This window comes from Crocuta crocuta, unplaced genomic scaffold (genome assembly GCF_008692635.1).
Source record: "Crocuta crocuta isolate KB4526 unplaced genomic scaffold, BGI_CrCroc_1.0 scaffold10, whole genome shotgun sequence".
Taxonomy (NCBI): domain Eukaryota; kingdom Metazoa; phylum Chordata; class Mammalia; order Carnivora; family Hyaenidae; genus Crocuta; species Crocuta crocuta.
Window position 1 is genome coordinate 2,904,898 of NW_027527551.1, and position 23,090 is coordinate 2,927,987.

Sequence of the window (23,090 nt, forward strand, 5' to 3'; positions counted from 1 at the left end):
TCCTTTGCAGGTTCGGCTGGATTACCTGGTCCAGCCTTGAAGCATTTCTGCACCTCTGATTTCCATCCATATTTAGTCCTGGCTGCTCATGCAGCTGCAGCTAATCAGGGCACTGGCAATCCAGTCGAGGAATAAATTATTTAAGAGGGCTGAGCTGCTGTAACAAGATCCAGCAAAATTTCAGTGGCCCCGGAAATATAGAAGTTTATTTCTCTTTCATGTTTTCATCCAGGGAAATGTTTCAGGTCAGTAGCCAACTCTCCTCATTATTTAAGGGCCCAGGCTGGTGGGGATTCTGCCATCTTCATCACCTGATTCCCAAGGCCACTTGCTCTTTGTCTTTCCCCACCCTAGGGGAAACAGAAAAGAACTCATGGAAGGGGTATGTATAGTCTGGTCTTGGGCCTTTATAGCCTAGAAGTGGCCTGCATCACTTCCACTCACATTCCACTGTCTATTAGTTACATGGCCACACCTGAGTAATTGCAAAGGAGGCTGGGAAATAAACCCACTTACATGTTCAGTTACATATAAGAAGAGGAACTGGGTTTGGTGGACAGCTAGCAATCTCTGCCATAAGGAAGGAGGACCCACACATGAAACTGCAGATCACATGTCTAAAACATGAACCCAGGGGAGAATAACACTAATTCTGAGTAGCAGCAAGCTGTGAAGGAGATCGGTTTCCAAAGATTTATGAATATGTTTTGCTTTGAATATGGTGGCAAGGGATAGAGTGAGCAGAAGAGAGTTGAGGTGGGGGCATATGCACCTGTCTAGTATAATCATCCATGTGTTCAATTAATTCTTTTGGTATGCCAGCAATAGGAATGAGCAAGTGGTATATCAGAGCCAGAACACAAATGAGCTTGGCTGGAGGACAAGGCCCAAGTTAGGGGAGTAACATGCAGAAGAAGCATGTGAGGCTGATGGAGTAGGGGGAACAGATGAAAGGTCAATGCCCTGCTATGGAAATTGGAGGTTATATGACAGACAAGAGGAAAGTTCTTCCTGATCGAGCTAGCAGCTGCATGTAGAAAATAGTAGAGAGAGATCAAAGGTATCAAGACAAGATGAAGGCAATTACCCAAAAGTTATAGATAAGGAAGTGAGTCCTGGATTAAAAGTGAAACTAGAGAAATAAAAAGGAAGATACTGATAACAAAGAAAATGAGCAGGATGCAGGGACTGATCTGACATGGGGGGGTGAAGCAGAATACACTACTGAGAGTGGAGAACTTGGCACCATTGATGGAAGGAGAAAGCTGGAGAGAAGGATGGTGAAGCGTTGTGTGCATATCAACTTTTTACATCCACGTAGAGCTGTCTGGTGGGTAACTGGAGATATAACACTCAAGGGAGGATGGGAAATGAGGGCTAGAAACGCGAAGCCTGGGAGAGATGTGCACGTGAATGATGCTGAAATGTGTATAGCACCTCAAGAACAGGTATAGAGGGGCGCTTGGCTGGTTTGGTGGAAAGAGCATGTGACTCTGGATCTCAGGGTCATGAGTTCCAGCCCCACATTGGGTGTAGAGATTGCTTAAATATATATAATAATGATAAAAAGAACAAGTATAGTGATGGAGAATGACTGACTGAGAATAGAGCCAATGTGATATGCACATCAGTGATATTTTTGTGTCTATTGAGCTATTACTAAGATAATTTTGCTCAAATGGAATCCTGACCCCAGGAAACCAGCAAGAAGCATAAGAAGCAGTTATGCATTCCATTTTTATTGTCTCTTTTATATGTGGATGCAAATGTTTTCTTAATTGAATGTCCTCATTTTTCTAAATTCTGCTAGAGAGGTTCAAGGGGGATAAGTAAGACACAGGGAGGTGAAGTCATTTGCTTTTAGTTGCACGAGTTAATGGCTGCAGTCATGATATAACTCAAGACCACATCCATTAGGACAGTGTTCCCCAAGTCTGGGAATCGATAATCTATGGTTTCATTAAAGCAAAAGCATGATGCTTGAAGACAAAAGCATGTCGCAGTATTTCCTGGCACCATAAAAGTTACTTTAACATTGAAATTTTATCCCTGTTGTTCAGAGTCACACTTTGTATGTATTATTGAGTGCTTCAGTTCAGAAAGTTAGCCCCAAGGAACCTTTATGCAGCTGGCTTTGGCTGTTTTAGTCCCTGGTCAGGCTTCCATTCGTTTCATCTCTGAAATCTAGTGATCTAATCTAATAAAATTATAAAAGATTCTAAACTGCTTAGCACTTAATCAGCTTAGTCCAAGAGAATTAAATCAAAGCCCTAGGTGTGCACACTTCATCTTTCAGATGCAATCTCACCCTGGGAGACAATCTTATTATTTGGTTACTTATTATTTGGGAGGCTGGAAGGTTGGGAGGGGATTGCAGGAATTCTAAAAGATGTGCCAAGAACCTAACACATGGAGGCAGCTCTGTGGCTTTACTGGTGAAGAGCTGGGGTTTGGGCTACAGATAGGAGATCTGACCCATGTGCCATCACTTATTAACTATGTGACATTGGAAGTTCCTGCGCTTCAAATTCACCATCCATTGAGTTGAATTAATAGAACTAACATGGTGGTGTTAAGAATTCATTGAGATTTTATATATGCATCAAGCTTTTTAACATACGTATATACACATATATGCGTATATATATTCTAGCAGTGTATATGTATACACACACACACACACACATATATATATATATATATCCTACTGTGGGTGTCCCAGCACTGTCTTTTACAAAAATACAAGTTGGCATTATTATAATTACTAATTATTCTATTGAGTGGGGGAGAGGGGTAGAGGGGGACAGAGAGAGAATCTTAAGCGGGCTCCTCACTCAGTGTGGAGCCTGACATGGGGCTTGATCCCATGACCCTGGGATTATGACCTGAGCCAAAATCAAGACGCTCAGTCAACTGAGCCACCCAGGTGCCTCTAAAAATATTTATTAAAAAAATATAGCAGTGGGGTCAAAGAGTGAGAGAAAGGCTACTGGACATACTGTTGAGAGACGTTTGTTCTGACTGCATCATGACAAACTTCAGGATACCAGAAAGAGATCAATGCCCGGTTATCATGTTCCTCTCCTAGAAAAGACAATTGAAAGAACATAGTTCTGGTGATGGTTCTGAAAGGTAAACAACACTGAGCATAGTCCTGAGAAGACTTTTGGGGGACATCCCACTTTACGCCTTATTCCAAGTGTGGAATAGAACACGTCCCCTTGCACTGGACTGGGATGAACCCAACACTGTGAGAATCTCAGAGTTTCAGGGGTATTTTTTTCTAGTGCCTCATCTTCTTTTGCTCTTGGTGGTGTGGTGGGGAAAAAGGCTTCTGTAGTTTCAGTCCTAGGACAGGCTCTGATTCTATTTTGACAAAAATTCAATTTTTCAACTGAGTTTTCTGCAAATCTGGGATCTGTTAATAATCAAAGCGGTTCCTCAGGAAGTTATAAATTCATTTATTCATTGTACATTTATTAGTGCCCTGCTCTGGTCCAGGCACTGGAAATGCAGAGACAAGACACACAGGGCTCATAGGAGCTTCCCAGTGTGGAGAGCTGCCAGGGCGCAGGGGAGCTGCAGATGCTGTGAGGACAGCCCCAGCTCTAATGAAAGTCTACATGTAGACAGCCCACCCCGTCTCAAAGGCTGGGGAATATTGAGGACTGGCATGTTACTCTTCCTTAGAAGAATTCCCTTAAAATCATCTCATTGCTCACAGCATTTCTTTTATGCCTCTGAATCCTATTGTAGAATTTTGGCCCAGAAGCTATTTTAAACTTTTAACAGTGGATTCTGTTGTGACTAAGCAGTGCCAAAGTAACAGCTGACATTATGAGGATATTTATAAAATTGCTTTGTCCTTTCCAAAGGGAGAACTATTTTGCATTGCAAAAAGAGGTTGGAAGTGGCACTGAGTGCTATTCCCTGTGATTCTAGAAATCACAGAAAGTTTTCACTATATCTACATGAATTCCTGACAGTATATAGCTTCTGAAATTTAGCTCCTCACTCCCAGTGACTTTTTAGTCCCAGTGCATAATAATGGTTCTGAAGTCCATGGGTTAAGTATTCTTAAAGCTACTTGCTGTCTCTCTGAAAGGCTCTCTCAAGTTGTGCACTGCACAACTTGCACAGCTGAATATGACAGCCCTTAATTTAGGTAGTTTCAAATCACAAAGGGGAGACTTCTTGTTTCTCCCCTATCATAGGTCAGGATTGATTATAAATATTGCTGAAATGAGAATACATTTGAGTATCCATCCAAATACATGGAAGCTCTTGCTGTCTTTTTTCTCATTATCTATGATTCATATGTGAAGAGCCAGGTCATTTGGACTTGCATCCATGTTCTATCCCTGGGACCTTGGGCAGATTACTTCACCTTTTTGAGCTTCATCTATAAAATGGGATGATAATGGCTAATACTTAATGAGCTTTCACCATAAGCCAGACAACATTCCAAGTCCATTACCTAATTTAATGCAAAGTATCTCAGTAAGGTGTTGTTTTAATCACTTTCTCTACAGAAGAGGTGACCAAAGCTTAAACTTTGGGATCAAGATCTATCCAAGGTCACCGAGGAATTAGTACAGGGGTCAGGACTTGAACCCAGATCTGTCTGGCTCAGATGCCCATGCAGTTCACTATGCCATGAACTAGTCACATGGATTGCTGCATTATAGTCCCTGTACAAAATGGATTTTTTACTTAAGTTAGCAAATTGTCTTTCTGTCTTATCATTGTTTCAAGGCAGACTTTGGTGATGCTGGAGTTTGTCTTGAGAGGTCTGGTTCAGTGAACAGGTAGCAACACCTCCTTCTGATACTATCTTTGACTGAACACATTCTGCTTAATAGCTCTACTAGAAATTTTAGATCACACTTTGTGTTAATGCTAATAAATATTCAGTTCTCTTCTGTTCTTCAAGTGAGGTTTGAATCTACTTGATATTTTTTCTCTACGGGTTGGCAGAGTCAGCAGTGCATTCTGTGAACCTAAAATGCTATACCTCTGTTTGAATAATTAATATATTCTAGCAACAGCAATCACTGGATCTTTTGGCTACCCACTTTGATTGTGTTCATCCAGCTGGACAGAACACCAAGTTGTAGCAACTTGAGGTTTTCTAAATGAGGGCTTAAAATAATCTAATCAGTTGTCTGGGCTGCTTTCCCATGAAGAACAGGTGTTGTAACGTAATTGACTCCCTGATGTTGTCGCTGGAATAAAAGAGGAGAAGACACATGAGCTTGGGTCTCTATACAGATGACCAGGGAGGCTCGTGTAGGACGCTGAATGCCCCACGGCTGACCTCAGGGTCTGGGGCTCCAACTCCCACACAGCCAAGTCTAGCACACTGTGTTGACTGAATCGTGCTAGGGTTTGCTTCTCATCTTCATTTTATTTTACTTGGATTTTTTGAGTAATTTTCTCTGATTATAAAAGGAATACATGTTTTTAAAGCAAACCTTTGAAAAATAAAAGCACAGTGAGAAACAGAGAGGCACTCATCATGCCATTCTCTAAAGATAACTTCTATTAATATTTCAATGTATTTTCCAGTAGATACAGATGTAGATGTAGGTACAAGGTATATAGTTTATAATTGCAGTACCTTTCTATTGCTGCCAAAACAGGTTACCACAAACTTGGTGTTTTATAATCAGACACATTTATGACTCTATAAATCAGAGGGTGTAAGTGTCACTGGGCTAAAATCAAGGTGTTGGCAGAGTGTTCTTTTTGGAGGCTCTCAGGGAGAATCCCATTTCCCTGCTCATTCAGGTTGTTAGCAGAATTCGGTTCTTTGTGATCGTAGGATTGAGGTTCTCAAGCAAGAGCTGGCTTACGTAAAGGGCCATTCACAGCTTCTGGGGCAACTTACATCTCTTAGCTTGTGGTCCCCATCCCCATCTTCAAAGCCAGCGGTGGTTGATCAAGTCTTTCTAACATGGCATCTCTCTGATGGCAGCTGGGAATGTTTCTTCATTTCAAGGACTCGATTAGATTGGGCTCACCTGGATAATCCATTTCAAGGTCTATAACCTTAATCACGTCTACAAAGTCCCTTTTTCCATGTAAGGTAACATAGCCAGAATTAGAATGTGTACATCTTTGTGGGTGGTTCTTCTGACTACCAAAATAACCTTGGGAACATCCATTTATTTAAGGAGTCTCAAACTTCAGTATGTATAAGATTCACCTGTGGAGCTGTGGACCTGAGGTGGGATCCAGGAGTCTTTATTGTAGCAGGCTCCTCCTATGATTCTGGAACAGTGGTCCATGAATCACACTTAAGAAAGCTTGGTCATGGCATCCTTTTAGCATATATATATTTTAATGAATGTATAGCATGCATGGATCATTTTTTTTATAAGTAAGTCTTTCATAATCCTATTGGTAATTACTTCTTTATGCCATCCACAATTATTTCCTTATCACACCTTCCTTTAAAGGAAAGGAAATGCAAAACTCTTTCACATTTATGAGCAATTCTGTGCCTGGGTGTGTAGTGTTTTGTTTTTGTGGCGGAAGTGCTTGTTTTTGTTCACTTATTGGAGCGTTGAGAATCCCAGGGCCACTATCTTTCCAAATGTTAAGAAGAAGCTGACAGCATTATTGATCATCTGCCTGTCACAGTGACCAGCCAAGGTCTGTTCCTGCAGTGTTTGACCATTGCATTTCTGTCGCTCCCTGGGGAGGGCAGAGGATGCGTTTTGCGAAGTTCATAACTCACCCAAACCTCCTGGGTTTGGTGTTTCCACCTGAACTGGAAAATTCTGATGTGCAAGTTCATTTACTCTTAAAATGTTCTGTTTCTAAGAAAAAGTGTTCAGAAAATCCCTTATAAATGGCTTCCAAGCTATCAGAGAGGTGGAAGCACACAACATTTAATGACTTAAGTAGAAAGGGATAGTGGCACAAATATCTTCCTTAAATTACTTAATTTTAAAATTGGAAAGGCATTGGGGGAAAAAAAACCAACAACAACAACAACAACTCAGGGGGTTCCATTTTCTTATACTTGAGGTTTGGAAGATAATTGTACACTATTCAAGGGATATAATCTGATAATCCAAACATGTTCAGGAACCTCAAAGTTTGACAGACAATGTTCATTACTTGCCTTTCTTAAGAAAGCATTTATGCATCTTGAAAAATGATATTGTCACTATAATCACAAAGAACTGTTGTTTCTATTTTTTAACCCTAGAAAGAACTTGGTTATATTGAAATCTTGGAAATTTAACGTACAGGAATTTCCCCCCCCTAAATCAAAACCTTTATAATGAAACATCATGTGCATTCTTCATTCTGCTACAGATTAAGATTTTATTTTCTAAAACCAGAATTGATAGCATTAAGTGAAACATAATTCAGACAGTTTACATTTTACTAAGCAATGAATCTGTTTATAGGTGCGGGAGCAGGCTACTGCGAAATTAGTGACTGCCATACAGTGTAGAGGCCTAATGGGCTCGAGACTGTGAACAAACCCAGAGGGAAGAACACTGCAGAAGGTGAAAGACAATTCCACTTTCTATTCTGTTTTTGAAAAGAAAGTCCTGGAAACTAATTAAGTGTCTAAAGGAACATTAGCACTCTTCTTTTCTTTTCTTTCCTTTTCTATAAATAAATTATTCCAGAACCACATCTTCCTAAAGATGAGAAGATTCTAAGTATGTATATTTACCTGTGTGGGTTTAGTGAAATAAACAAGAAGAATCCTGTTGTGGAAGAACTTTCTCTGGTAGATGAGCTCCTTACATCTTTTGAACACTTTTATTTTATTTTATTTTTATTTTATTTTATTTTTTTAATTTAATTTTTATTTTGTTTTACTTTATTTTATTTTAATTGAAATATAATTGACATATAACATTGTATAACTTAAAGGTGTACAACACACTGATTTTATACACTTACATATTGCAATATGATTATCACCATAGCGTTAGCTAACACCTCTCTCATGTCACATAATTATCATTTGTTTTTCTGTGGTGAGAACATTTAAGATCTAATCTCTTAGCAACTTAAAGTACATAATACAGTATTGTTGACTATAATCACTATGTTGTGCATTTGATCCAGAACTTACTCATTTTCTAGTTTCAAGTTTATATCATTTGACCAACACCTCCCCAGTTTCTCCACCCCCTATAATTCCTGGTAACCACCATTCTACTGTTTCTTTTATTTACTTTTTAAGTTTATTTATTTTGAGAGAGACAGAGACACATTGCCAGGGTAGAGCCTGACTCAGGGCTCAAACCCACGAAACCACAAGACCATGACCAGAGCCAAAACCAAGAGTTGGATGCTTAACCGACTGAGCCGCCCAGGTGCCCATCTTCTTCCTGTTTCTAGGAGTTTTGCTTTTTTAGATTCCACATATAAGTGAGATCCTACAGTATTTGCCTTTTTCAATCAAACTTCTCTCACTTAACATAATGCCCTCAAGGGCCGTTCATGTTGTTCCAAATGGCAGGATTTTTTTTCTTTCTCATGAGTGAATAATAGTCGATTGTGTGTGTGTGTGTGTGTGTTTCATATCTGTTTTATCCATTCATGCATTGTTGGATACTTAGGTTATTTCCATATGAACACTTTAAAAATGTATTTAAAACAAATTCTGGAGTTTAATAGTAAACACTTTAACCTTACTTCTGCTCTTTGGAGATGCTGACTATAAAGGTAGAGATTCTAGACATGAGAGGGAGATGGGGAGAGAAGAAGACATTCTAGAAAGGTCCAAATAAAATAGAATGAGTCATTTAAAGTGTAGTCACAGCAGTTCCAGGTATTGGCAAGTATACGGGGCCACAAGGGCTCTTGTTGGTGAGCATGTAAAATGGCACAGCAACTTTGGAAAATAGGCGGTATCTTAGAAAGTTGAACGTACACTTACCATATGACTCTGGGATAATTCCTGGGTATTTTACCCAAGAGAAATGAAAATATTTCAAAAGACTTGTACATGAATAGGCATCACAGCTTTATTCATAATAGTAAAATTTTGGAAGCAACCCCAAATGTTCATCAATAGGTGAGTGGATTTAAAAAAATGTGTTCTATTCATACAATGGGATACTGCATAGCAATAGGAAGGAACATACTACCCATATACACAAAACATGGGTGGCTATCAAAGCCTTTCTGTTGATCAGAACTAATACTACATATGGTATGTTTCGTTTAAACAAGACTCTACAAAAGACAAATCTGATCTTTAGTAGATGTGACAGCAGTGTCTGGGGCTGGAGGTATAGATAGGATTGACTGGGAAGTGGCACAAGGGGGCCAATTTGAAAATTTTCCACATCTTGATTCAGGTGATTCACACTTCTCAAAACTCACTAAATTGACAGAGTGTATCTATTTTATTATATGTAAATTGTGACATAGTAAAATTGATTTTTAAAATGTAGTTGCAGGAATGAGTGAACTGATGATAGGTGTGGTTCAGAACCACTTCACAGCGTTGCAGACAATTATGGCAAGAAGTGAAAGTACTTCAGACTGTTTTTAAGAAGTGCTAATACAAAGCTCATTGCTGTCATCTGTGAGTGAGTTGTTAGACACCTAAAATCCCTGTAAGGGAATTCCCATCCTTTTCCAGGTGAATCACACACATGCGCACACACAGAGATGCTCAAGGGAGAAGATGAAAGTGCGAAACACCTTGTCCTTGCTTCTAGATTTTAGTTCGACATGTTCACTGAGCCAACATCTATTGGTTTTGCCTGGTACAGAGTGCTCCAAGGTGAATATACGGTTCTCACCTTTTAAGGGCAAACAGTCCAGCAAAAGACTCGGGATCTTAACAAGGACTCAGCACAGTGAGATTAGTTAACTATAATGACAGCAATACTAACAATCGCTTATCAAGTGCTTTCCTGTGGCAGGCACTTAGCACGGTGGTTAATATATTATCTCATTGAATCCTTACAACATGGGTGAAGGTTGGCATTTGGGTATTGTTAGCTCCCTGTTTTACAGAAGACACAACAGAAGCTCAGAGATGTTAAGTAACTTACCGAATATTACACAGTTAATGAGTGTTAATGGCAGAATCGAAGTCTGCTCATAACCATTATGTTGTAGCTCAATAGCTGAATATGTGTAATATGAATATAGGGCATTTATTTGACTTCAGGTATTCAAAAACCATTATAATTTGCCTTGATCAGACCCCCCTCCTCAAATTCCAAGCCTGCCAGGAAAAGTCTTCCCCCCACCCCAAACAGGTATTGTTGTTACCTTTGTCCAGATTCTTTTTAAGATTGTCTTTCTGAACAATAGTCTGGACTCCCTGTAATTCCTTACACTGACATTCTTCTGCCAGGGGAGCCTGCAGAGCCAAATAATGTTCTTGGATTTGTGTCTCTCATGTTGTCACTGATTAGTCCTAACTCTTCCTGGCAAGGCTCCTACCAGGCTATTTCAGGAAACAAAAATTCATTACATACATCCTTATTGATTTCCCCTCTCCTTTGCTTATTACTGAAATGCTTTGCCCTCCCTCTCTTGAAGCAACAGCATTGCAATTACTGGAAGGTCTGCTCTCCCCAGCAGCCTGCCCCCAGGCCCAGAGGCCCTTGCTGATGCTCCCAGGAGGCAGGTGCAGAAGGGCTGGAGCCCCATGTCCCTACTCTGTCCTCCAGGAATGAGCTGGTTGATGGCCTCCTTCTAAAGTGGCTCCTGGGTGTGTGACGTGGTAGTGTCTCATTAGATAACCTCCAGGACTGTTTCTAGTGATCATCTGAGTGTACTTGTTTCCTTGAGTTCCTTCCTTCCCATTTCAGTATAAATGCTGCAGTGAGTGTCTCAGGAAAACCACTCTGCTTTCAGGGAGTCAAAAGAAGAGGAACAAATTTTTATTTTATTTTATTTTATTATTGCTTGTGGGCAAGGCTCTCTGGTTTTTATTTTCTTTCTTTCTTTCTTTCTTTCTTTCTTTCTTTCTTTCTTTCTTTCTTTCTTTCTTTCTTTCTTTCTTTCTTTCTTTCTTTCTATAGTTTATTGTCATGTTGATTTACATATAACACCCAGTGCTCATCCCCACAAGTGCCCTCCTCCATGCCCATCAACCCCCTTCCACTCCCTCCACCTCCGCTCAGCCCTCAGTTTGTTCTCAGCATGCAAGAGTCTCTCATGGTTTGCCTCCCTCCATCTCCCCCACTATTTTCCCCCTTCTTCTCCCCCACGGTCCTCCATTAAGTTCCTTCTAATTCACCTAAATGTGCAAACATATGGTATTTGTCCTTCTCTGCCTGACTTATTTCGCTCAGCATAACACCGTCTAGTTCCATCCATGTTGCTACACATGGTCAGATTTCATTCTTTCTCATTGCCATGTAGNATCAGGTAAGAAATTGCTGCGGTTGAGGTCAAGGAGTTTTTTTTTCCTGCTTTCTCTTCTAGGATTTTGATGGTTTCCTGTCTCACATTCAGGTCCTTTATCCATTTGAGTTTATTTTTGTGTATGGTGTGAGAAAATGATCTAGTTTCATTCTTCTGCATGTTGCTGTCCAGTTCTCCCAACACCATCTGTTAAAAAGGCTGTCTTTTTTCCATTGGATATTCTTTCCTGCTTTGTCAAAGATTAGTTGGCTGTATACTTTTGGGTCCACTTCTGAGTTCTCTATTCTGTTCCATTGGTCTATGTGTCTGTTTTTGTGCCAATACCATACTGTCTTGATGATGACAGCTTTGTAGTAGAGGCTATAGTCTGGGATGGTGATGCCTCCCATTTTTGGTTTTCTTCTTCAGTATTACTTTGGCTATTCGGGGTCTTTTGTGGTTCCATACAAATTTTAGGATAGTTTGTTCTAGTTTTGAGAAGAATACTGGTGCAATTTTTATTGGGATTACGTTGAATGTGTAGACTGCTTTGGGTAGTAATGACATTTTAACAATATTTATTCTTCCGACCCATGAGCATGGAAAGTTTTTCCATTTCTTTGTGTCTTCTTCAATTTTCTTCATAAGTTTTCTATAGTTTTCATCATACAGATCTCCTATATCTTTGATTAGGTTTATTCCTATGTATTTTATGGTTTTTGTGCAATTGTGAATAGGATCAGTTTCTTGATTTCTCTTTCTATTGCTTCATTGTTGGTGTATAAAAATGCAACCCATTTCTGTACGTTGATTTTGTATCCTGCAACATTGCTGAATTCATGGATCAGTTCTAGTAGGCTTCTGGTGGAGTCTGTCGGGTTTTCTGTGTAGAGTATCATGTCGTCTGCAAAAAGTGAAAGTTTGACTTCTTTACCAATTCTGATGCCTTTTATTTCCTTTTGTTGTCTGATTGCTGATGGTAGGACTTCCAGCACTATGTTAAACAGCAGTGGTGAGAGTGGACTTCCCTACTGTGTTCCTGATCTCAGGGGGAAAGCTCTCAGTTATTCTCCATTGAGGATGATGTTAGCTGAGGGCTTCTCATAGATGGCTTTTATGATGTTTAGGTAAGAGGTACTAATTTTTATTGAGTGAATTAAAATATTATTTAAAATGTTTTTATTGAGTACCTACCAGGTGCTAGGTGCTGGGGACTTGTGTGAGCAAGACACAGGATTTTGATCTCATGGATTTTATAGCCTGGTAAAGGATATAAGCAACAATAGTAATAACGAAGTCAAAATGCAGAATAATAAAATAATTACAAGTTGTTGAGGGTGTTATGCTGAGCGAAATAAGTCAGGCAGAGAAGGACAAATATCATATGTTTGCACGTATAGGAGGATTAGGAGGAACTTGACGGAGGAACAAGGGGGAGAAGAAGGGCGGAAATGGTGGGGGAAAGGGAGAGAGGCAAACCATGAGAGACTCTTGAATGCTGACAAAAACTGAGGACTGATGGATGTGGGGGGGAGGGGGGGATGGGCATGGAGGAGGACACTTGTGGGGATGAGCACTGAGTGTTATGTGGAAACTAATTTGACAATAAACTATTTGTAAAAAAATAAAAAAATAAAAAAAATTACAAGTTGTAATAAAAGAAGTGTCAGAACACTAGATGGCTGAGATAGAAAAAGAAGATTGCTAGAGATTATTATAGACACCTTCACATGCACTATCACCCATCTATCAAAACACCTATGAAGTAGGTATTCTCCCTGATCTTGGACATCACATTAAGGAGTTTGTTCCAGGAGACAGTGGGAGTGGGCTGCAAGGCATGGTCTGTCTGACTCCGAGGCCAGTGCTCATCCTCCTGGGCTGTGTTCTGAGGCACAGGAGCCGCCCTCTCCCCTGTCCCCACTCTGCTCCCTACCACTGAGGAATGTCGTTTAGTTTTTAGGCTACACTGTTGGCTCTTGGTACACTTCTGTTCTCCTGCTTGCAAGGTCCCTGTTTGCCAGAAGAAAAGAGAGACCCAAGTCCTCCAAAGGAATACATGGTGGACTGGGTGTCATTTGCTACCTAGAGAAGCCCTTGGACTGACTGTTAGTGATCCAAGCCAGGCCAGCTCTTGGTTTCCAGTGGGTGAGTTCTGCACCGGGACACCTTGTATCTGGAAATGATCTCTCTCTGCTCTTGGGCTGTTGTTAAACCCTAGGGCACGTGCAATGTAGCTTTCACATAGCCTGTTCTTCACTCTGCAGAGTACCCCAAAGTTACTTACATTTCTGCCTGAGGCTCTCCATCATATTCAGGCTGCCTGTTCCTTTCCTGGCAGTATGTGTGAGGCCATCCCTCTGGGACCGTGCAGTTCAGATCTCAGGAGCACAGAGGGGCAAAGCGGTTGCTGGAGGCTGTCCCTCCAGGCTCAAGCCCCAGGGCACATACCTTTATGAGGAGGTGCTGGGAAATGTCCCCAGGGCTGGGGCAGACCCCGCTTGTTAACATGTGTGAGCTCCTGGAGGGCCCTAGGAAATCTCAAGGCCAGGGCCAACATAGGGAGTATTGGTGGAGGAGTCCAAAGACAAGCACCAGGTCGTGGCTTGGGGCATGTGCACTAGTCCATCAGAAGAAGGCGATGTGCTCCATGCCTGCCTCCTTATCTGCGCTCTGTAGCTACGAAAAGCTGACTGTGTATGTGCTCACTCCTTCTGTAGAATGTACACGCATACCCACCCAGAAGCACTTCACTGCTTATGGTCAGAGGTTCAAAACAAAACAAAAACTTTAATCTCCCATGGCAAAAACAACTCTCATCTCAAGCCCATGGCAGAAAACTGCCCTTAATTCTTTCCATATGGATTTGATCACTGCAGTATTTTTCAGTATTTTCTGGTTTAATCCTAATCAATTCAGGATAGCTACCTCCGCCCCACTTTTTCCCTTCAGGGGGACCTAAGAGCCCTGGCTTTACATGATCTCATGGATTGAGGGTATGGTGGAGGGATGGGGGCATGATCTGGCCCTTGACTGTTTCACACTTGGTGCAAATCCTCGTCTGGCTTTTGGTGACTGGCTTATTTCCCATCAGCATCTCCTGAGATGCTCACCATCTCTCATGTGGTCTTGGCCAACAGGTTCTCACAGGTCACTTGACTATAATTATCTATATATGTATGTATGTATATATTTATACAACATATTATAAGAATGTATATATAGTCAAATTCTCACAGGTCACTTGACTATAATTATATATATATATATGTATGTATGTGTATATATATATATAAAACATATTATAGGAATGTATATATTACGGACATATATCCAGGTTATTTTACTATTATACAGTAATAATGATAATATTTTTTAAGAGAGAGACAGAGTATGCACATGTGCACAGGGGAGGGGCTGAGGGAGACTCTTAAGCAGGCTCCCTGCCTAATCCGAAACCCTACTCCAGGGCTCCATCTCACAACCGTGAGATCATGACCTGAGCCAAAACCAGCTCAGCTTAACTACTGAGCCACCCAGGTGCCCGTAATTATTATTATTTTGGAGCTGTGGAAGAGAAATAGGGACTCTAGATCCATTGCCTGTCTAATCCCTGTTTTTGAAACCCTCTTTTCCCATTCATTGCCTGGCTAACTCTTGCCCATTCCTCAGGCTTCAGCTGAAATGTTATGTCTCCCTCAATCTAAATTAGCTGGTCCTCCCTCTGAGAACTGTGTACTTTCCTTTCATAATTTTTATCAGTCTAAACATAAATATACATGTGTCATTTTCCATTTAAGATCTGTCTGATCCCCCACCTCCACCCCCATTCCATCATAAACCCCACAAAGGGCAGGATTTTTCATCTGTTTTGTTTGCTTCTGAATTCTCAGCACCTTGACAAATGCTTGGTATTTACAAGTCACACACACACACACACACACACACACACACACACACACAAATATAGAAAAAAGAAAAAACTTGAGGCCCTGGGCTTGCCCAGATTCCATAGATAATTAGTAGAACAGGCGCTTGAATAAATATATCCCCAGCTAGGAAAAAAAAAAAAAAAAAAACAGCACTTGAACCCAGACCTCTGGTGGTCCGTAACAGGGCTCTTTTCAATATACCATGGAGAGATGGAGAGTGGGGTTGCCTTTGACAAGGTGTTAAGAATCCGGTTAATTCCTTTCATATTCTAAAGCTCTGTTTTTAATTAAGAAATGACAGAGTGCAAGATAGTAAGTGGTGTGAAAGGGGGTGCCCAATGAAAAGTAGCTTTCCCCTGAATTGCTTAGAATTATGCTCTTGCCTCACAATGCTCCCAAGAAATCCTTGACATAGGACCTGCTGTGTTCATGTCAAGGGGCCAAAAGAAACATAAAGGAAAGGCAAAGATTCTCTCCACTGAACTTTTGGGGAAACCTTGTTCTGTCTCTACCCATGCACCAGGGCTCTAAGCCTCTCTGAATGAGTGCTAAAGTCAGAGGCACATGGGCAGGGTTGATTCCAGAGCAGAAGTCTACCTGAGTCTTTGATTGTGGAAGTACGGCCTGGAAGCCATACAAAATATTTGACCCAGTGAAATATGGAGGTTGGGGTGGAATGGGTAAAAGTGTGATCTCTGGCCTTTTGTCTGTTTATCATTATAGTGATGGGATGGTTCTTGCCTTGTGGTTTGGTGGAGATGTGCATGGAAATATAGATGGGTTGGAAGAGTAGAAAGTACTTTTTTCCCCCCACTAAATGAAGCTTTTTCCTCTTCCAAGCTAGATTCTGGCTGTGAATGGATTTGTCACTAGCTTCCTAATAAAACAAATTAGAGCAGAGTTGTTATGGTGATGGTGGTTTGCTTGATGCTAACTTGGGTCACGTAGCTCCTATCTGACCCAGTCCATTGCAGGCTCTGGAGCCTGAGTGTCCTGGTGCTGAATTTCAGCCAGAAATGAATCAATTAAACAAGACCAAGAGGAACATGAGCTACCAGGGCATTTGAACTTTATGAGGCCATGCAATTGACCTTCCACCCAATATTCATTTCTTTTGCCCTCATGTTACTCCTGTGCATCCAACATTGCCCAATAATGTTGAGAATGGGAGGTCTGATTTTAATCTGTTGTCACTCTCACCAAACAGCTGTATGTCTCTCTCAAGCTTTAACTGCTAATATTACAGTTAACTCTCTATTAGATATTATACCTAACACCTAATTATTTAATGTATCAGTAAAGATTAGGTTCTGTTGTAACAAAGACCTGAATATGGTAGCCTAAGTACACAGTGGTCTAAAATCTTTCACTTAAAAGAAGTTTGGAAGAAAGCAGGTCACGGTTTTGTATGGCAGCTCCATGAAGCCATTAAAAAGTCAGTACGTAGTTTTCATCACCAGTCTTCTTAGAAGACTGCTGAAGGTCTAGCCATCACATCTGTGTCCCAGTCAGTAGGGAGGAGGAAAGAGGGAAAAGACAAAGGGCTCTTTTTCCCAGCAATGTCTGACAACTTTAAATCTCCTTACACAGCCTTCTTGGAAGTTCCATACAATATTACTCAGTACATCACCTATTACATGTCACTGAGTAGGAGTTTGTCACATGACTATAGCTAACTGCAAAGCAGTCTGGGAAATGCCTTTCAGCTGTGTGTATTGCTGGACCAAATAAAATCAAGGTTCCTTTGGCATGTCTGGGTGGCTCAGTCAGTTGGGTGTCCGACTTTGGCTCAGGTCATGATCTCATGGTTCATGGGTGCTAGCCCCGCGTCGGGCTCTGTGTTGACAGCTAGCTCAGAGCCTGGAGCCTGCTTCAGATTCTCTATCTCCCCCTCTCTCTGACCCTCCCCTGCTCACGCTGTCTCTTTCTCTCTCTCTCTCTGAAATAAATTTTTAAAAATACTAAAAAATCAAGGTTCCTTTTACTAAGCAAAAGACAAGAGTGGAAGCAAATAATAGTTTCTGCCACATTCATTTGGGTTTCTTGGGGGCCCTTTGTCTTTTGTCTTTCTGATATTAGGACTTTTTAAGGAGAAAAAGAAATAGAACTGAAATTCGCACTAATCCATTTTGTTAGTTACTATCAGATTTTATTTTAAAAAAAATGCTGGAAAAGAGACTAAAGTCCCCATCTCTATCTTAATTAGAGGGTAGTCTTTTCCATACGTTTCTGTAATATATGTTCTGTCTCCACCAAAGGTCTGGAGGGGGTAAATGCCAAGTTTGAATGTGGCAGGTAGACACAGAGCTCTACAATTGGAGGGAGAGGTTAGGGCTGAATCCACAGATCTGGGGATCTCTAGGGTCAGATGAGGGTGTCAGCCCTAGGAAGCAATGGGTGAATATGAAAAACAAGAAGAAGCCCCAAAATAACCCAGGAAAACCTCAACATATATTTCTCTTGATTCTTACCTTCTGCTTTCACAATGTCTCTGGCCATCCATCCTCATTTGAGAGTTTCTTGACAATCATGGGTTTGGAATGTCTTTAACATGTTTGAACTCTCCAGAAATTAGGCAGCCAGCACAGAGGGTTGGTAAGAACTTCTGGCCAAACTTCAAGAGGTTCTCAGAGAGCACATGTTATTTTCCTTGAAATGCCAGCTTCTTCCATGAGTAATTTCATCTCTAATCCCGCAGGCTCACGTATCAGATTTACCTGATAAAGTCCTATCAGGTAAGAATTAAGAATTAATTAAGACAGTCTTGATTTTCAAGTGAGTAGAGCTAATAATTTTATTTTGTTAAAAACCAAACATGTTTGGTTCTAACATGTATGGTGATACATTATGAAAGATTTTCTTAGCACTCCTGCCCTGAAATCCGTTCCTCCACTCCACTGAGTCTGCTATGATTTTGCATGAATGGAGGTCACTGGTGGTAGAGCAGCTTTTAAAATAATCTGCAGTGTCTCCCAGTTCCTGCAGTGCTCTCCTCCCTGCCCCCACTCCTGTCTTCCAACTATCCCTACACTAGAGCAAACTTCTAATTTGTCTGCCTCAATGTCTGTTTCCCATTGGGCTGTAAACTCTTGGAAAAGAAGAACAGGTCTTATTTAAATTTGACAGCCTCGGCATCTTGCACAGTGCCTGGCATTTATCTAGTCCTCGTTAAATATTTTTGAATGGATGGATGGATAAATAATAAAGAGCTCCCAATCATACTGCTCTTGTAGAAACTGAAAACACTTCTATTAACAGGCCAAGATTGGCTGTCATGGACTGCATTAATGTGATACTATGTTCTGTTGGTTTGACTTCTTACACACTCAATGTTGTGCAGAATGCCAGGTGTGGGTCATGAAACTTGGTCACAAAAAAAGAGAATTGGAGGAGGAAGAAGAGGAGGAGGCAGAGAAAAAGATGGAGGAGGAGAAGAAAGGAGGAGAAGGAGGAAAAGGAAAAGCATATGGTTTTCTAAATTCTGTACATGTGGAAACATAGGGATGCACTTCATTTCTTGTATCTAACAACAAGGTTCATAGTGTTACCAAAAAGGAAAAACCTAAAGGAGTGAACTTAACAATTGAGAGGTTTGAGGAGAAAAGGGTAAATAAAATGCTTGTCTTTCTTGGAGGAAAAATAAGAATCCTTTTGTCAATGATTAACCAATGTAACCTTTAAGGTGGTAAGGAGAGGCAGCGTGTTGCTGAACTTGACTCACTCCACAACCCTTGGCCAACCTGATCCTGTCTCTTGTGTTCACCTCCTCTGAAACTCTCTCCTTGGATCTTTGTTAAAGGATTCTTGCCAAGCAGACTAGCCTTGTCAGCACCGAGCCTCATCCTCAGATACCATCTCGGCCATCTGTGCTGTTTTAGCGATGCTCAGGGCCATTTCTCTGCAGTCGTTTCATGACCTTTCTTTTTGTGGTGGCCATTGTTACAGGTTCTTGCTTCAGACATTAGTCGCATACGCTTCAGGTCTTAGTCCTTAAGGAGATAAAAAGTTGTGTTTTGTAAGGACTGAGGATGGAGGGTGTGATCAAGAGTTTTACTGCTGCCTCTGACTCCCTGAGGATCTTCCACAGCAGTGAGTTTGCCGACCTGACAGGATTCACAGTTTGGGAAGCAATGCCCTGGCTTTCTTCCCATCTTTGGCTTGGCCATTTGATTACAGGAGCCTGGTGAGCTCTGTGGAGTCTAAGAGAGAGGCTCCTTACTTAGCTCTGTCACAGAAGAAAAATGCAAATCCTTCTGACCAGAAATGGGTTGTACCTGCAGTTAGTCAGTGCACCATGCCTTTGGACAGTATTTGTCATGGTAGTTTGGGGACTTGCGGCATTAGCTTACACAGGCATAATTAGTTTTTAAATGGTTTTTAAAAATATTTATTTTTGAGAGAGAGAGTGAGCGAGAGAGAGAGAAGGTGAGCAGGGGAGGGGCAGAGAGAGAGGGAGACACAGACTCTGAAGCAGGCTCCAGGCTCTGAGCTGTCAGCCCAGAGCCCAATGTAGGGCTCGACTCAAACCCACGAACTGTGAGATCATGACCTGAGCCCAAGTCCAATGCTTAACTGACTGAGCCACCTAGGTGCCCTGAATAACCATAATTATTAAAGATTTTGTTTCCTGGGCTTAGCTGAAACCTAATCAGAACCTCTAGAGAAGGCACCTCTAGAATTTTCATAAAGGAGAGGCTTGGGGTCAGCAGTCTGTTCGGTAAAGGGGCTACAGTTCTTGTCTTGAAACTGTTTCAGTAGTAAATACAGTTTGACTTAGTCTTTGTAACTGAACAAAGCCTAAACTGAAAGCAAGCAAATGTCCATCAGTAGGTGAAGGGATAAACAAATTGTGGTATATCTTCACAATGGACAGTGATTCAGCAATAAAGAGGAATAAACTAATGTATAGGTAATTATAAGGATAAATTTCACAGACACTATGCTGAACAGAAAGAAGCCAGAAACGAGAAAATACATTGCCTATTGTATTCTTAAAAGAACGCTAGAAAAGACAATCTAGCCTATAAGTGACTGGAAAGGGATCAGGGCTTGCTGATCTGGGAGGTGGAGTAAGGATCGACTGGGAGAGGGAGAGGGATTTCCGGTATGGTGAAAATGTTTGTTTGGAAATCTTTGTGATTGTGGTTCCATGTGCATATAAAATTGTCGAAATTCAACAAAACCTCCACTTATGATGAGTGCATTTTATTGTATGTAAATGATATCTCAACACAATTTATTTTAACAAAGAGCAGTGGATTCTTTTTTTTTTTTAAGTTTATTTATTTTGAGAGAGAGAAAGCTCAAGAGAGAACATGAGGGGGGGAGGGGCAGAGAGAGAGGGAGATAGTATTCCAAGCAGGCTCCACACTGTCAACACATAGGCCATTGAGTGGCTCAGACTCACAAACCATGAGATCATGACCTGAGGTGAAATCAAGGGTTGGATGTTTAACTGACTGAGCCACCTACATGCTCTCACAGAGCAATGGTTTCTAAAGATTCACACCTTATGGAAGAATGATGTAATAAATTTCCATTGTTCATATCGTATCAATGTACCTTACTATTTTTATAAAATTTGAGGTAGCTTTTGGTGCTCAGAATTATTGGGTGGATGTTCTCTCTGAACACTTCTTGGTAGCCCTGCAGATCCTTGGCAGTGAAGCCCAGGGTTCTGTACTTGAACATGTCCCCAGGTGATTCTTATCTGCAGTTGAGCCCCTCTGCTAATGTTACCTAGTGCCCTGAGTGTTGGGAGCCATTCTGAGCCCACTAGTCGAGAAAGCTCCTGGTGAGGTTAAAGGAAGTTTGCACGGTCTCTTGCCAATCAGATGATGACCGATATCCAGCCCCACTCAATTATTTCTGCTTGAGCACTGACCCCCAAGATACCTTGTTGATTGGTATCGGGAGTGACTTGTCCCCTTATTCTGGCTCTGGTATGATGATTGCACCTTGTGTAGCAACTTATTGTGGGAACAACTTCTTTTGATTATGGGAACAGACATCGTGTCTCCAGCAGGTTCTGTTTTCCTCCATACTTTACCTTGAGCTATGAACAGGCTAATGACCCTTACTCATAAAAGAAAGATTGACCTTTATGTGTACAGTTCTGTTTCTACCATTGTATTAGTCTAAGACGTTCATACAGCTCAACATATAAATCAGCTAACCAAAATGTCTCTCATGCCCTAGCTATTTAAGAAATCAGAAAACTAGATAGAAAGGTAAATACACTCAAAGAGGCTATTTATTCTATGTATTGGAAATGAGCTAAACTCTTTAAAGGTATGGTTGGCTCTCCAATGCCATAAAGAATATAACTGGAAAATCAAGTCTTGCCCGGAGACAAAGAGCTTAACTTAGAGAGAAGGAACAGATAAGGGCAGAACATAAGTTACTCTATACCTTTGGTAACTGATGATGTATAGCAGTCCCTTCCCTAAGGCCTACATTCCACAAACACCTTCCCTTACACTGGCAGCTGTGATGAGGATGAATAAAGAGTATCTACAACTTAACCTATGAATTAATCTTAGCGTTATTAAATGTGTATGTTATCCTGTTTTTCACTAAGAACGCCCTGTTATTTTCTTAGTTACTCAACCTCACTATATTTGGGCCAGTTTTGCAAGAATGCTTCTATGAAACCTGTTTCTGTACCTTTTCGAAAACATCTTATCACAGAGAACTATCCATTGTAAAAATTCCATTTTCTGATGCCATGTTAACGTTTGACCTATAAATAAAGACATCAAAACCAACAGGGCAGAGATGCCTGCCTGGTGATCAGAAAGAATCTCAGGGCTCTCTCCCTCCCTCCCTCGCTGACACCGTCCATCCTTCAGGGGCCCCTGGACCTGGCCGGAGCTGGATTCCGGCACCTGAGGATTTTTGATCTGTCTTTGAATGACAAACAACTTGCTGATGTTGGCCAGACACAATGAGCTTGGGGCCCAAGAAAACTGTTATTACTTTATCAAGTTCATGAACTTCAGTATTACTTACAAGGCCTCGTTGGCAAATAGCTGCAATATATCCTTGACTAATTTGCTTGCAGTAATCTTATCTCGTTAACCAAGGGGTATTGATGGTTTTGTTTGAGCATCTGATAGGTTTCAGAATACTTGAACCAAGTGTCATCCCAGACAGCCAGTCTTATAGGAACTGGTATTCTTTGTGGCTCATCATCTCTTCTAGCACCATCCTAGAGTTTCTCTTTGGGAGGACAAAGTTGGTGATATCTTTATGACATCACCTAACACTTAGTGACTGCTTACAGAATGCCGGGCTGAGCACTTGGCAGTCATTGTGTCCTTTAATCCTTACACTATCCAAATGAAGAGGAATCTGCGATTCAGAGGGATTGGGGGACTTGCCAGAATGTTCACAGCTGCTTTAGCATCAGAGCTAGACTTCAACCCATGTCCAGCACTACAGCGGTGGCTCTTAGCCATGCTTTCACATTAGAATCAGCTGAGGAGCTTGTAAAACTCCTAATGCCTACGCTCTCCCCTCCAGAGCAGTTAAATCAGAATCTCTGGGAGTGTGATCCAGTATGTTTAAAAAGCTCCTTGATGATTCTAATGTGAAACAAAGGCTAGGAACCATGCTTTAACTTCTGGACCCTAAGCCACGATGTTATAATAAAAGATGATGAGCATAGCACGCCACGTTCACCTGGAACTGAGTAGTTTGCTTCTTTTAAGGTCCTCACGCTAATTATGACCCTACTCTCTCCTTCCTGTGATTTAGCATTGTTATGCAGGTATCAGCTTTCAGGGAGCCCTTGTCCTGTTAGAG

At 41.1% G+C, this 23,090-nt stretch overlaps 2 long non-coding RNA genes across 4 annotated transcripts in view; one reads left to right on the forward strand and one right to left on the reverse strand.

The window, feature by feature from the left end:
* LOC144235720 (uncharacterized) overlaps positions 1-7,594 on the forward strand; it is a 114,999-nt gene extending 107,405 nt beyond the window's left edge. Inside the window, exon 6 of the long non-coding RNA XR_013336300.1 lies at positions 7,425-7,594. This is a non-coding gene — a long non-coding RNA (uncharacterized LOC144235720). The remainder of the gene's footprint in view (positions 1-7,424) is intronic.
* LOC144235725 (uncharacterized) lies at positions 236-22,471 on the reverse strand. 3 transcript variants are annotated; one of them, XR_013336305.1, is made up of 3 exons: positions 22,296-22,471; positions 17,756-18,012; positions 236-350 (listed from the first exon to the last, which is right to left on the reverse strand). It is a non-coding gene; the product is annotated as an uncharacterized LOC144235725 (long non-coding RNA). The 3 variants fall into 3 exon arrangements; XR_013336301.1 differs by lacking the exon at positions 236-350 and adding an exon at positions 2,972-3,084; XR_013336302.1 differs by lacking the exon at positions 236-350 and adding an exon at positions 17,533-17,667.
* Between the last annotated feature and the right edge of the window lie 619 nt (positions 22,472-23,090).